Below are 15825 nucleotides of genomic sequence, written 5' to 3'. Positions count from 1 at the left end.
ATCCAGGGGAGGCTGGGAACATGGAGTCCCAATAGACCCTATTAACACCTCAACGATGGGAAACAGCTGTGGCTGAAAGGAGTCAATGCTGGTTAAGGTGAAAACCCCAGAACTTAAAAAAAAAAAAAAAAAAAAAAAAAAAAAGTCAAAGGGGTTTTATGCAGTGCTAGCTGGAGGTGGTCTCAGTCTGAATGCCATCAGTCCAGGAAAGCAGCAGCTGTGGACGTCCCAAAAATGAAAGTCTGGGTGGTTAAGGAATTTGACACCATGAAGAATTTACTATCAGGTGGCCTAAAGGAGGTTTTGGCAAACCATCTGAGGATACAGGAAGGGAACCAGGACATTCCTCATTCTGTTTTTTGCACAACTTGAGAAACCTGGACCTCAAACTGCCACTATCAGGTGGTGGAAGGAGCAATTTAAGGAACTTCTGCAACCACTCTTTTTGCAAAAAAGTAACTGGTGGAATTGGCTTCATTTATAAAGATGAGGCCACTATAGCAGTTCATTTCCAAGGTGGCAAGGCTGTAGGAGTAATTGTTTCAGACAAATGCTAAAGATTGTTGGGGTGAGTGCTATGACCGTTTTACGTTTAGTACTGCATAGGATCCAGGGCAAAATAGAGTGGCAAGTACCATTTCCCAAAAAAGGGAACAGGAGTGTGTGCTCCCATTATAGAAATGTATTCCTTAGCCTTACTGGAAGCACCTATGGCAATGTGCTGGAAAGGAGACTTTCTATATGCTTTTTGCCTTCTTTCCGGTCAACCATCAGCCCCCTAAGAATTTTAGCCCATTCATGTTCTGTCAGTGACAACACAGCCGCTGAGTCGAGTGCGAGGTCACAAGAGGAAAATATGGCTATCTAAGCTGGTATGCACAAAGGTTTCTTGATTCCAGATGTAAATGGAACCATAAGCCCCTTGTGCAGCCAGTTGCCCCCTTGGGTCCTCTAACATAGGCCTTCCAAAGTGTCAGTGTGAGGATCCATATAATAAAACAATATCATCATTGGATCCTCCCCTGCAGTCTACTGCCCACCCCTACATTTGCCATTTCCCCTGATCTGTTCATGGATCTGCAAGGATGACCTCATGAATATGAACAGCTGGGCATTTCAAGTAGGACATAACCCCACTTTCAGATGGCTGACATAAGCACTTGCATCACTACTATGGCTTCCACCTACATGTATGTGCCAACAGGCATGTGCAGCTGAAGGCATCATCATCATCATGTCCTTGATTTGTCTGTTTCAAACCATGCAAGCCTCTGTTTATAGAGTAGCAATTAGCCAACTGAAACCTCTCCCACCAAACTGGATGGACAAGCTGGCATCAAGCACAATCTTCTATCCTCCTCGCTTGGCCCTTGCAGTACATGAGCCAGTTCTTAAATTTGGGTTATTTGGATCACCAACAATGTTTTATTCTTCACCACAGTGTTGAGCTGGAAAAGATACTCACTCTGGTAGTTGAATCTGCCCTAGTTGTGAACAATGATTAAGTTCTTTGTCCTTCTATAGGCAACAGACTGCATGAATTTATAGACCCCGAGAAAAGATATTTAACTATATTGCATAGAAAATGTTTGAGGTACTGCAGCAGTTCAGGGACCCTGGGCATTATGCCCAACACATGAGACTAACAAGCTTTTGCTTCTGTGTATGGTACAGGAGTTGTGCATCAACATGTTTTGTGCTCATGTGAAGAGACTTGCTACTTAAAAATCTAGACCCTTTTCCCCAGCAGAAAAACATTTACAGATTCAATATACTAGGCTAACAACCACTAAGAGCCCTTATAAGCCTAGTCATGCAAACCCAAATGTGATCCACAAATTGGATTTACCGGCTGCTTCTCTACACATATGCTTGGGTAGGAACTCTGCTTCACATGGATGGGGATCTCATCCCAGAGAATGGGAATTCTCTGAAGACTATATCTGTCTCTCCAGCATGTCCTATTTGTCACAAGCAAAATTTGTCTTTTGATCTAGTAGTCCTGATATTGTTCGTTTTGTGAATGTGCAAAAGTTTCATCAAAACTGGATTCACCAATGCCTTGTATGCCAGGCAAATTGTCACCTCTTGGTAGTCTGCAGAGTAAAGAAACAGGGTGTTGAGGCAATCTGTGTAGAATATTTTGTCTACTCCCTGTAATTTTTTTTGTAAGGAACTTTTGTGGCTGCTCTGTATGCTGCATGTGTTTGGTCAGATACCTACCAAAGGTGGCAATTATACCCTATGACTGGTCTGAGGGCATTGTACAGTAGTATGATGACTTCTTTGGACCTAGATCCCATGCCCTTGCTTGTATGTTGAGCAACATAGGTAGGTACTAGGCTACCTGCCAGAGGGCATTTATAAGCCTAGTCAGTGTGTCTGCTTTTGCCGCCCCATTAATTAACTGATCCTCTGTCGAGCAGAGCCAATGAAGTAATCCCAGGGGTGTATTTTCTGTTACCCATACACTCGTTAAGGTTTCTCGAGTGTTAGTGAGGGGCTCTGCCTGATGTAATTTGGAATTTTGTTCCAAAGCATGGGGAGTCTGTGTCAGGAATCTATCCCTCCAGCATGTTCTATTTATTGTTGTGGCGAGGTTTAGCTCACTAGAGCGCGTGGCTTGTAGTGACTTGGATTTCTTTAGGTTGAGCATGTCCATCAATTCTGAGTTAGACATGTCTTTGTAAGTCAGGCAAAGATCCTCTGAGTAAGCAATATGCCACTGAGTACAGCCGGAGTTTTTTCAGTCGGGCTACATAGGACATATGTTTGAGGCCAGTAATCCTCTTGGTGAGGTACATTTGTGGTCTTTCCAGCTGTTGGAAGTGTCTTGTGAGGTACATCCCAAATGGGGCATTGTACTCTTATGATGGGTCTAATGAGTGATGAGTAGAGGGGCACTATAACCTCTTTATTTCTAGATGCGAACCCTTTAGTAATTAGATGGAACACAGAAGGATTTCCTAACTACTTTGGCAATATGATTGTCAAAGGAGAGATTACTATCTACCTGGGTCCCCAGATCTCTTACCCCTTCTGTATTAAGGGGGCTGCCACCTATGTGGTAATTTGTTGGTGTTTTGTTTTTCCCAAATGGGATAACTGCATTTTTTTGGCATTTAGCTTGAGGCCATGACTTTGACACTGAGTGTCTGTCTCAGTAAGGCCCTTTTAGAGGGTGTCCGTGTCAGCCAGAGAGTCAATTATGGCTCCCAGTTTGCAGTCCTCTGCGAACTTGGTTAGCCATAGTCCTCCTGTGTTTTCCTGTACTTCTGAGTATATGCCGAACAGTAGGGATCCCAGGACCGAACCTTGTGGGATACCACTTGACTGGTTTAGAGTTGGACCTGGAGTTCACTATTACCATGTGAGTTCCATCTGTAAGCCAGCTGACAACCCATCTCATGACGTAGAGGTTTATGTTCAGGCTGGTGAGTTTTTCTGTAATACCCTAGTGGGGAATGGTGTCTAAAGCCTTGGCAAGGTCAAGGTAGGCTGTGTGAACCACCTTTCCCTCATCTATGGCCGTGGTGACTGTCTCAAGAAGTCAACCAGGTTTAGTAGGCATGATCTGCCCTTAACAAAGCTGAACTGGGTTGGATCAAGTGTTTGGAGGTTCCCAATGTCTTTGTTAATGAGTTCCATGATGTGCTCCATAGAACTGCAAACCAGGCTAGTCAGGCTTATGGGGTGATAGTTACCAGGGTCAGTTGTGGCCCCTCCTTTGGGGAGAGGAATAACCATTGCTGTGCGCCATTCTGTGGGCATGTAGCCTGTGAAAAGGCTGAGGTTGAACAGTGTGTTTAGGTGGGGGGGGGGGGTTAGTTCATGCAAGATGCAGCCTGAGACACCATCTGGTCCCATTGATGCTGTGCTTTTGGCTTTTGAAAGGGCTGTTTTCACCTGTGTGTCTGATTTTTGGGACACTACACTTTTCTGGTATTGTTGTGAGCCCTTTTGGAGGTGAGAGGGGAGTGAAGTTTGCACTGAATCTATCTGCCAGGATGTTGGCAATATCAGGTTCCGTATATTTTGTGCTATTTTGCACTAGTTCAGTGCATATCTGCAAGTTACCACTTAGATTCTTAACCACAAAGCCTTCTTTAGCTATGTTATCTTTTGAATCCTTCGCTATTTTTCTTGCAAAGTTAGCCTTGGATGATTTCTTGAGGGACCTTAGTTTCTTACTGATACTGATCAGGGATGTCTCCTTCTTAGGATTTGCTTTTTTCTGAACTAGTTTCCTCCTATTGTATAGCCTGTTTATTGGAGGGGTCCACCAAACTGGTTTCCTTCTCTTAGTGAGTCTTGATTTTGCTAGGATGGCACGATCCATGCATCCTTGTAGGTGCTCATAGTGTATTTGTAAAGGTTTCTGTGTCTTGGGCAGCATTATCCATTAGCGTGGGGGTTGTGAAACTTACCACCTCTGTCTTAAGGTGAAGTTTGCTTTAGAACATTTATTTTACTGTGGTTTCCTTAGTTGGGGGTGGTGGGGTGTGGACATCCAGAGTGATTAGTTTATGGTCTGATGTAACCAGTGACTGGTTGTCCTCTGGTGTGGAACACCTGTCGCCCATGTTGGTGATGACCAGGTCCAATAGGTTTTCAGCTGTGGTAGGGGAGTTTACCAGCTGATCCAGGGCATTTGAGTTGAATTCCAGGAAGCGCTGGGCCTGGGAATTTGTACTAGAGTAGTTTTTCCAGTGAATGGTAGGGTAATTGAAATCGCCTAATATCAGGGTGTTCGGTAGAACCTTTATGCTTTCCAGTGTCTCCAGAAAGGTGGAGTGGTGGTCCTGGGTCATGTAGGGTGATCTGTAGCAGGCCACAATTTGCATTGCAGATTTGCTTGATGTTAGTTGCACATGGATGATGTCTGAGGCATGCTGCACCACTAACCTGGAGTTGTAGATATCCTTGAAAATAGATACACCCCCTCCTTTTGTGTTTCGGTCTGTGTTCTGTGGCCGAAACGTGTGATATGAGTTGTAGCCCGGTAGTGCTGGGGTGCTCTCTGGAGCCTTGAACCATGTTTCAGTTGCCGCACAGATGTCTATGTTCTCCATACTGAGGAGTGCTTTGAGCGCATGCATTTTGAGATTTAAACTCCTAGCGTTGAGCAGCATAACCCTCAGTTTTTTGTTAATTGTGCTGTTTACAGAGGAGGGTTTGACTTTTTGAGCCTTGGGGGGCAGCAAGAGCCTTGGCCGGTATTCAAAACCCTAGTGGTGACAGGTGCAAGCAGTCTCTTGCGAAGCAACGTGGCTTGTCAAGCATGTCTTCCCAGGCTGACAGACACTGGATCCCTTTTGACACCAGAAGCTTGGCCAATTGTTGAAACTGATCTTTTTTTTTTTTTTTCTTTATACTGAGGTTATCATTCTTGGTGAGGGCAGGATGTTACTCCAGGTCAGGATCATACCAGCCTGGGCTACATGATCAGAGAGTTCTTCCATGTCTCATGTAGTCCAGGGAGGTACGTCTCGGATCATTCACACCAACATGAACAATGGCAGTCTTATTTGTACATGTTCTGGAGTGACCCGAGTGCTTATGTGGTGGAGTCTGGCTCCCGACAGGCAGCTAATGGTAACCTTCTGCTTGTCCAGCCTAGTGAGTGGGACGTCAGTGTGCCTGACTATAGAGTCACCTATTACTAGTGTGTTAGGTATGTTATTTCGCCTTAAGGGCTGTGATTGTGCGACACTGATTTTGTGTGTTGTGTTGTCTGGTTTGTGATGGGAAGTGCAGGTTGTTTGGGTGTCTGCTTTGAAGGTCTCTGATGCTTTTGCAGGTTTTTATTTAGAGCCTCCGAGTATGATTTTGTGTATTTGTGTATTTTTTGCCAGTGCTGTCTGTGTGTGGCTGGAGTTGTTGTGCAAGTGTTAACTTTCTTCTCGTGACTGTCTGTTCCAATCTTGGGTGGAGACAGCTTAGCTTCCAGTTTGGCTGTATAATTGCATCTCTCACATATGTTAGTGTTTTGTGGTAGGAGGAGTGGGTGTCTGTGTACATGAGGCAGTTGTAACATTGCCTCAGGATACTCAGATTCACCAGCTGGACTGGAAAGTGCACCTGAAGTTGCCCTTTGGTCATGCCTGAATAGCAGGGTGAGCTACTTAGTCACTTGGTTGGTGAGGGGTGAATAAAGAGCCTTGCTGGGCAATCGGTGTCGGGATATATTAGTGCTTGCTATTAGGTCTGAGCAAGTGCTGGGCTGTAAGATGCTTTTTGAGTGCTTCAGTTGAGAGTTTGACTAGTTTCAAGGGAAAAACTGAAGAGGAGACTTAGTGGAGCCGGGAATAATTTAACCATAGCTAACTGGCACTGCCCAATGCACAACTGTGCAAACGCGGTTTTTATAGTAGGGAAATGAAAAAGAGAGAGAAATTAGCCCCAAATGACCAATTAACTACTAACTTCTAGGCTGGAACCACTCCTCCAGGGACAAAATAGGTTGCGCAAAGCTCCCCTCTCTCACAGGTAACAGAGAAACCTCCTCCTATCAAGTAAGGTGTGGGCAACTCAAACTAGTATCACAGCCCTGAATTCAGCACTAGCCTGAAAACTGGACTATACTAGCTTAGAAAGGTGGGAAACAAGGAATTGTTTTTTTGAAAAGATAAGGCAAAAACAGTAAAAAAAAATACACAAGCTTTAAATGACTACAAACTATCAAAAGGCTATCGCACTTTAGTGTGTAGCCTACAGCAGTTAAATTATTTAAACAACTTAAGTGCAGGCAGTCTAAGTACCATATGGAAAAAAAAAACAAGCATTTAAATCGCAATAAATGCTGGAAAAGCTGTGTTTAGGCAGAAAACAGTTAAGTACAGCAAGAAAGTACAGAAAACTGATACTTAATCACTCCAAAGTATCTCTTCTAAGCTAGAAGGCTTGTATCAGTTTAAGGCTTTCTAGTGCTACCCAGTAGGTTAGTTAAGGAAAGATGGGGAAACGAGCACAGATATGGTCTTTTAAACCAGAAAGTTGAAGGAGGTGGACAAACTGTCCAAATGGTCAAACTACAATTTCTGGGCCAAGAACCTCTCTTCTCTTGGCAGACAGGCTACCTAGTGCTTACCACTCCCACTGATAAGCTAGAAGGCTTTCCTACAACGCAAAGGTTTGCAGGGCTCCGAAGCTTACCAACAGTCCTGGATACAGCAACTCTGTATCTGGACTAGGCTAGTTACAGGAAAGGTGGGAAACTAGCTCAAGTGCGGCTTTTAAATCAGAAGGTTGAAAGAGATGAAAAAGCTTCCCAAACGGCCAATAAACTAATTTCTGGGCCAGAAACCACTCCTGTGGTAGATAGGTTGCCTAATGCTTACCACTCCCACTGATAAGCTAGGCGGCTTCTCTCCACACAGAAGGGCTTGGGGGGCTCAAAAGCTTACCAACAGTCCTGGATACAGCAAATCTGTACCTGGACTACACTAGTTATAGGAAAGGTGGGGACCAAACGCAAAATGGGCTTTTAACCAGAAAGTAGAAAGAGATGGAAAAGCTGCACAAACGGCCAATAAACTAACATTTTGGGGCCAAATCCACTCTTCTCATGGTAGGCTACCTAGTGCTTCCACTCCCACTGATAAGCTAGAAGGCTTCCCTCCAACACAGGCTTGGGGGGCTCAGAAGTTTACCAATAGTCCTGGAATACAGCAAGTCTATCTGGACTTGACTAGTTACAGGAAAAGCAGGAAACCAGCTTAGAATTTTTTTTGTTACAGAAAAGCAGCTAAAACAGCAGTAAATGCAATTCAAATTGTAGTGCAGGCCAGCACACCAGAGTGTGTAGCAATACTGCGGCAAATACAGTTCAAATAAATGCAATTAAATTCACAAATGACTAAGACAAGTGCAGAAGGTAGTAAATTAGAAAGCTACTAACAAGCAGTAATAAGTGCAGAGTAATAGTGACTGAACAGAACAGCACACAAGAGCAACTAAGACAGTTACAGTAAGAGCAGCTGAATAGAATATATATATTTTTTGAGGGATTTTCTTACAACTCTGGACAAATGTTGGTTTATGGTTGAAGGCTAGGTTGCTATCAGAGTTCCCAGATCCCTGACTAGTGAATTAACATTTAGGGGTGTTTTATTGATGACATTGTTACCTAAGGTGGCTGACTTCCCAAAGTGTACTTTAATGCATTATTTTGGCATGGAGTACTAAGCTGCCAAGCCTTTGTCTGCTTTAGACCTTCCTGAAGGATGTTCTCATCTTGGGTGTGATTGAGTGACTGCTTCCAGTTTGCTTCCAGTTTGCAATTGCCTCATATCAACAGTTGAGAAATCTGGCCAAAAGACTAATCAAATATGACAACAAAACTTGCTTACAAACTTGTCAACAAAACATGTAAATCCCCAAAACATTTGGCATAGTATCGGTTATCTCCTAAATCCAGGTAAGCCCTCTACCCCTGCTCCATCCACTAAAAACACCTCTGACTGCATAGCATCCCAATTTAATACTCACTTTATTAACTCTATAGCCTCCCTTATAAACCACAAGACTAACTTACCTCTCATTTCCTACCTTTTCAGAACCAAATTTAACTGCATTCTCATTTAAGCCCATCCAAACTGACCGCATAAAGCTCCTACTCAAATTAAAACCCTGTACTCTTGCAGTAGATCGGCTACCTAGTGAATTTCTAAGGCTAACTACCCCATCCATTTCATACCCTGTATCTATCTTAATCAACCTCTCCATTTTAGAACAATACATTCCTCTCCTTTGGAAAACATCACGTCATCCTCTTACACAAAGGCGGCCCCTCTACTGAAGTCACAAACTGCCTTCCAATCGCTATCCTACCCCCTTTACAAAATCTTAGTCCAGTAGTTGCTGATAAATACATTTTCTATCTCCTTAACCTCTTATCTAACACCCAGCACAGTTTCTGACGTAAACATAGTACTAATACCACACTCATCAGTTCCACTAACACTGTAAATCTCCTCAAAAATGAAGGTCAACTTGCCTCATCTGGCTTCCTTGATATGTCCAAAGCTTTTGACAATATCCCATCAAATACTGCTCAAACTAGCAACTTATAAACCTCAATGTAACAGCCCTGTCTTGGTTTCATAGCTATCTTTCAGACAGCAGTCCACTAGATGGGAAAACAATACTGTACCCTCTCATACCCATCTCTGTGGGAGTCCCCCAAGGCTCCATCCTTGGACCATTTTCTTATTTAGCAATGCAGTCAGGTCTTCCACTCAACTAACCACCATTTTTCAATATGCAGATTATCCCTCTCATCTGCACAGCCCCTTCTCCTGAAAAACTACAAGATAAAACACAAACATCTCTCCAAGATGTAGAAAAATACCTCACCACCCTTCAACTTATTCTCACACCTAATGAAACTAAACTTAGTCTTCTGCAATAAAAGAACAAAAAATAATGACATTTCTCTTGCTATCTACTCCTCCAATGGTACAAACATATAACCAGTTAATCAAACTAAATGTCTTGGTGTAACAATAGAAGACTGCCTAAAGTTTGACATACACATATCACTAACAAACAAAAGCAAACTCTGCTCCCTCTATAGAGCCAAACTTTTCTTAACTAATTATGCCAGACATTTCACTGCCAGATGCCACCTACTTTCCATCTTTTATTGCTCACAAATCTTCACCAACCTGTGCAAGATTAACCTAAATGACCTTTGAAAGCTGTTATAACAAAATAGCCATGTTTGCCATAAACCAGCCCCATAAATCACATCACCGTACTGCACTTCAACTCAACTGTCTTGAACTACCCAACCTACTGACTCTAAGCCAACTCACCATAGCACATATCCACAAACCTGACCACTGCCTAGCTCTTCTCAACCTAGTTGAACCAAACTTTAACAGGTGCCTGAGATGTTCTGATAAACTACTGTAAGTTTAAAAAAAAAAAAACACTACTATGGTGACTGTCTTTATGCTAATAAAATATCCAAATCCTGGAACCTACTATCCCAGCATATACTTAAAAATCCTGACAATTGTAAATGTAAACTACTCTTAAAATAACACCTTACAAAACCACTGGCTATGCTCTTGTACCCACCCAGGGTAACTCCTTCAACCTACTACTCAAATTCCAACTATATACTTTACTTTTCCTCTAGCATATCAACTTTTTGAGATCTTTCATAATGTAATATTCCTGCTGTGACTTGGCAATATTTGCCCACTCTTACTTCCAAAAGTGCTCCAAATCTGTCAGATTGGGAGGGAATCTCTTATGCACAGCCCTCTTCAGGTCACCCCACAGATTTTCTATTGGATTTGGGTCTGGGCCATTCCAAAACTTGAGCTTTCTTCTGGTGAAGCCATTCTTTTGTTAATTTGGATGTATGATTGGGGTCATTGTGTTGAAAGGTGAAATTTCTCTCCATCTTCAGCTTTCTAGCAGATGCCTGAAGGTTTGGGGCCAAAAGTGACTGGTATTTGGAACAGTTTATAATTCCCTCCACCTTGCCCCAGTTCCAGCTGAAGAAAAGCAACCCCAAAGCATGATACTGCCACCACCATGCTTCACCATGGGGGATGGTGTTCTTACGGTGATGTGAAATGTTTTTGCGCCAAATGTACCTTTTGGAATTGTGGCCAAAAAATTTCAGCCTTGGTCACATCAGACTATAACATATTTCCCACATTATTTTGGGAGACTTTGTATTGTTTGCCAAATTTTAGCCGGGCTTGGATGCTTTTCTGTGTAAGAAAAGCTCCCGTCTTGCAACCCTTCCCCATATCCCAGACATATGGAGACTACAGGAGATTGTGTCACATGTAGTACACAATCAGTACTTGCCAGAAATTCCTGCAGCTCCTTCAGTGTTACTGTAGGTCTCTTGGCAGCCTCCCTGACCAGTTTTTGTCTGGTCTTTTCATCAGTTTTGGAGGGCTGTCCAGTTCTTGGCAACATCACTGTTGTCCCATATTTTCTCCACTTTTTGATGACTGTCTTCACTGTGTTCCATGATATATCAAATGCTGTGGAAATTTTTTTGTACCTTTTAACCATGAGATCCCTTTGATGCTTTGTAAGCTGTCTGCGAACCATGACTTTTGCTGTAGCAGGCAACTGAGTAAACATTAGGAAAATCCTACTAGTTTAGCTGAACTTTATTTGGAGTTAATCAGTCTCTCTAATTGATGGCAGGTGTGTACCCAAGAAGACTGAATGCTGTAATTAAATCAAAAGGTTCTTCAAGAAAGTATTAGTTTAAGGGTGTGCACACTTATGCAACCAGCTTATTGTATGGTTTTATTTTTTATATTTTTCCCCTAACAGATTTGTTTGTTTTTCAAAGATGAGAAGTTTTGAAATTATTAATTGTGGTCTTATTTTTTTACATCACAAAAACCTGGCATTTTAACAGGGATGTTTACACTTTTTTTTATATCCACTGTTTATAAAGAGGATTGTGAACAGTCTATTTTCTATATATTTTGCATATCACCTACCTGTACTCAGATATTGTATTTTACCTCTTTCTCATACATTTTTTTATTTCACTTATCCGCACCCTGAAATTGTTTCTTACCTCTTTCATCTATGTAATTTATCTTTTTCATTGCTATGTTTTTGTCAACCACTTGTCTTGGAGCTCATCTTCCTGGGTCTCGGCTGAAAATGGGCCCCTGGCCCAGTTGGATACTACCCGGTAAATGTAAATTAATAAATCTGTGAACTTGGTCAGCCAGAGACTTATGACATTAGCTTTGACCTCCAAGAAGTAGATGCCAAAGAGAAGTGGGCCCAGCACAGAGCTCTGGGGTACTACACTGGTGATTGGCATCATTGTGGAGGTGACCTCACCAATTGCAACTACTTTGGTCCTGTACTTGAGCCTGCTAACTATCCAGTGTTTTACAAAGGGATTTGTGCCTAGTTCTGTATGTTTGTTGACAATGCCTGAGTGGGGTATTGTATCAAATGCTTTAGTCAGATCTAAGTAGGCAGTATGCATCACTTTCCCCACATCAGATTGACAAGAGGGTTTAGCTTTGATTTTCTGGAGAAAAGAAATTGCATTGATACCTTTTGTGGGTTGAAAGAGTAAGCTGGATATATGATATAAACCACAGTTAACACTATCCAATAAATATGAGTCTACCTGCTTGTGGCAGCAGCATGTACCCATGTATTGGTAATCACCTTATTAACCCATGTACAGAAAGTCTGAGAGGCCCCGGTAATGCATTTAGCCACTTAGGAATTCCATTACCAGAAAATACTGAAGAAGTAACAATGTGTGACAGAGCATGTTCTTTGAGAGAACATTTCAATAGATAAAAGTGAAAACTGAAATTAAGATACAGAAGGACAAGAAATGACAAAGTAGCAGGGCTGTTCTATAGACATCCTTTGGGCCAAAACATCCTATGGACTGAAGACACAACCAAAATCTGACAGCTTCTACACCCACCTTAAAATCTTTGTAATGAGACTTCCTCTGTTCTAACAGTTTTGGTTTCTGTACTGGTGCACTTGTTTATAAATGTTAATCCATGAGCCCAGATATGAAGTTTAAATATGATTGGGGGATTTGATGACTTCTAAATGTGGTTTGAAGATCTTCCACCTGAATGGGATAGCAGTAGAAGCAGTCATTATGTAACGGTTAGGTAGCCAAGTACAAGGAAGAGTAGTTTTAGTATGTACACATACTTGTCTTTACAACGGAGTGTCGCTTGCTTAAAGGGTGATAGGCAAACCATAAGGGATTTCATTTAGTTTGTTGAGCGGGTAATGAATCAAGCACAAGGGTACATATTACTATGCTAAGGATGGGTGAAAGGGCACCTTGTGAGAGCTGTTTAAGCTTTATCAGTGGAAATGAAGATTTTTACCTCTTGTCTTTATTTTAGTAGCAAGGATAATGAATGTGCATGTCTGTATTATAATTATGGCAGTAACCCTTAAGGGTGGCATATGGGATGTTTGTCCAAGATTCCAAACGGATGAAACATATAATCTGACATTAACGAAGTGGGACATGCATCCACCAAAAAATGTATAACATTTTCACTACAACTTAAGTATGCCTGGCATACTGCATTAATATGTCACTGAAAGAAACCTAATGACAGCACACCAGTTAACAAAAGAGTAAAAGGAAATCTGATTAGAGATGTGCCTTTGAATCACATGGAATATTAGATACTGACATTTCCTTGTGTTTTCATTTCGTGTCGGCTTTATAAGACAACTGAATACTCAAAACAGATAAAAGAACTATTGCTGTCATTTTACCTTTGGAGAATGTCATCTTTTGAGTTTTAATGAGCAAGTTTAAAGTGATTAATATAACTTTCTGTACTTCTATTTTCACCTTTGAGTATGCTGTCTGCTTCAGTTGGCATGAAGGAAAGTTGCTCAGTATATAAAGTAGCAAAAAAAAAAACATACACACACTCTTGTACTGTTGTTTTCACCCTTACTGTCTTCCCTTATTCCAGTTATTTTACACAGGTTTTGCTATATATTTACTCCAACACTGACTCCCTAAATATGAAATTTGTTTCTATTGCTTGCAATTGAAAGTAGAAAGTAATTTAAAATTTACTTTGCTTCTATGAAAATACATATTCTCCTGGAAAACTATTCTTGTGGCCTTTGACTACCCTGTGCAAACCTGACCAAGGGTAATAAATGTCATGATGGAAGAGATGGTCGTATAGAGGTGAAGAATGTCTAAATTACCAGTAGATAAAATAGTATTCTTTGAAACAAAATGACTCAGTTTTATTCCAGTCTTTTTTTTTATTTTCCCATATTTGCTCAATCATTCACACTACTGATGTGTCCTCACTGAGAGAGTGGCAGCTGACTGGATGGGCTGTTATCCAGACAGCCATGGATATTTTGTGCCCTCATTGCCATACCAGCAGTAAGGGCATTTTAGTTGAGCCTTAACCAAATCCTGGGAAGTGACATCAGTACCTGTCACTAAAGGGCCTCATACACTATCCCCATGCATTCATGTGCTACCACCCATACAGGATGAGGGCATGAGCCCCATACCCACAACCTTGGTCCTGGCCATTTTGGTGCCTTGCAAGTCTCCACATGTTTAGTCAACAGCCAACTAGAACCACAATGCCCCCCCCCCCAAAGAATGGTTGAGCTGGTGCCCACTGTTTCACACCAGTCTTCTAGCACCCAGATTTCCATGTGAACTCTGGTCAGTCAGGACTTTATTCCCTCTACATGGTAGAGTTGGGTTACAATCATGGTTGATCAGTGCATCCTTTGATGAAAAACAGTGATTATTCCATGGCAACTGAAAAGGCAGTGTTAGGGGAAATGCATCTTGAGCATCCTGGTACAGTGAAGGGGAAAACCCTGGAAGGAAAGGTTGTATGGTAATCGGTCACATTATGGGACTGAGTACATGAGCAGGCAAAATAAATCACATCAAATGGAACAGAAAATACCTAGATAAGTATCTCCATATCCATGGCAGGCTCCATTAGGATGCTAGACAAGATTACACGTGTAGATCTGCTGAAGGAAATACATTCATAATTGAAGCGGATGCATATTTAAAACTGTTAGGCTTTCACATGAATGAGAATGTCAAAAGCTCAAATAAATAGTTTACTTGCTGCTTAAGGGTTACCAGAACATGCAGTTCTGGATAACTGTACTATGTTCACATAAGAATTTGAAGTTTCATGAAATTAAACCACCAGCAGTATTTAAAAATTGTGTGAGACAAAATCTGTAAATATAGAATTTTGGGTTCTTAAAGTAGATAAGCCAATGTCTGCACACTCTGCAATGAATTTAATTAAACTTCCTTCTGTGATAGAAATCCATTATTTAGGTGTGCTAACAAGTTTAAACTGTAATATAGCACACTTTGTAAAAAAAAAAAAAAAAAAATCTATAAAACAGTAGGAATTTTTTTCTCTTGTAGGAAAAGAACCACACAAAGTAAATCCCTTTTGATAGGCAATAAAACAGGGCACCACAGAAAGTTTTGAGAGCAAACTGACTACAACCAAAAGGAAATTCACATTATCTAAATATTTATAGGGAGTGAGATAACATGTACTTATAACCGATCACTGTTGGCAGTTTCATCTTCAGCTGTAGAGCTAAGAATGGCAGGACTTGGCTCAGAACCTAAACTTTTCCCAAACTATCTTTGCCCCTCCCCATTACCTTCAATGCTGAGCAGTGACGGACCTATTTCCACAATTTCTGTTGGCACAAGAAAGTTAGAACATAAAATAAAAACTCCCTCTACCCCTTAGCCACTCCCCCACTCAAGTGCCAGTCAGGCCTGGTAAAGGGAAAAGGGTAGGAACGGTGAAGGGGATGAAACTACCAACTCAGCTCTACCATTACAGGAAATGGGCAACATTTGTATCCAACACTGGGGGTTTGATCTACATTACCTGTAGGACAGAGTTGCAAGCTCAGTGCCTTTGGTAGTCCTTATGAAAGAATGCCTTGAGCAACTGCATCCCTAAAGGATAACAAAGACCTGAAGATTACATCCAGCTTGTTGTGGCTTGTAAAAGTATTTAAATATACTGACACAGCATCCACAGGGAAACACTTTTTTTTATACTTACTTGATCTTCAGCTCCCAGTTTGCCCAACTGATCCATTCATTTCCCTTTGTGGGTGAGAGCCGGCCAAGAGTAGCTGTCACTAAGGCAGCCATCGGGAGTTTTTCTATTTTAAACTCTAACTCCTGAGTATGCTCACTCACATCCAAGGGGTTGGTGTGCAGTATACCATGCCTCCGTGTGACACAATCAAGTGGACCTTCGTATAGACAAA

The sequence above is a fragment of the Protopterus annectens genome, chromosome 9.part0 (assembly GCF_019279795.1).
Source record: "Protopterus annectens isolate FY-2018-M chromosome 9.part0, PAN1.0, whole genome shotgun sequence".
NCBI classification, from domain to species: domain Eukaryota; kingdom Metazoa; phylum Chordata; order Ceratodontiformes; family Protopteridae; genus Protopterus; species Protopterus annectens.
Note: the sequence above shows the minus strand (reverse complement) of the source record.